Raw genomic sequence first — 784 nt, forward strand, 5'->3', positions numbered from 1 at the left:
CCTGGGTTTTTTTCTTTTTCAGTACTCAGTCTTTGCTGAATGATACCCCAAAGTTTCTGGGTTGGTGGTCTCTTTGATATTTTCCTTCTGTTGCCACCAAGTCATGACCAATATCAGCATGGGCATTTACAACTTTCTCATTAGCTCAAATGAGACAGAGATTAGGCTTTGCACAAAGGACTTTGCTAATAATTAAGGGAAAGCGTTAAATTTTTAGCATTTATTAATTACCTTCTATAATATGTGCTGGACATGGTGCCTCTGAGGCTACAAAGACAAACGTGATTCTTCAAAAGAGCTTACATTCTATGAGAGGAGACAACATGAACATGTTTCCAAACCAAGAGTCCATTTTTTTCCCAAATAATACCTCTTCTTCTTTCACCCACTATTTCCAGGTCAATGTTTATAGGTCACATAAATCCTCCACATTAGTGAAGTATGAGAATATCTCAGTAGAGAGATTGAGTCTTACATTGCAAACAAGCTATCAGACATATTGCCCTGTGGATTCGTTTGCCTTACTGTTATGTCCTTGTTATGAAGAATTCTCTGGGAGAGTGACTGTCTATGAGAAACTGATTGACATAAAAAAATAAATAAATAAAGGCATCAATCAATCCCTTATTCCAAAGAGCAAAGGAGAGAGTAATTAATTCTCTTATTTCACAAATATTAATGAAGCTGCCACCATCCTAGGTACTGGAGGAGGTACAAAGTCTAGATAAGGCAATGTCCCTGCCCTCATGGAGTTTGTAGTCTGATAATCCAGAACATTTTTACT

The sequence above is a fragment of the Gracilinanus agilis genome, chromosome 6 (genome assembly GCF_016433145.1).
Source record: "Gracilinanus agilis isolate LMUSP501 chromosome 6, AgileGrace, whole genome shotgun sequence".
NCBI lineage: Eukaryota > Metazoa > Chordata > Mammalia > Didelphimorphia > Didelphidae > Gracilinanus > Gracilinanus agilis.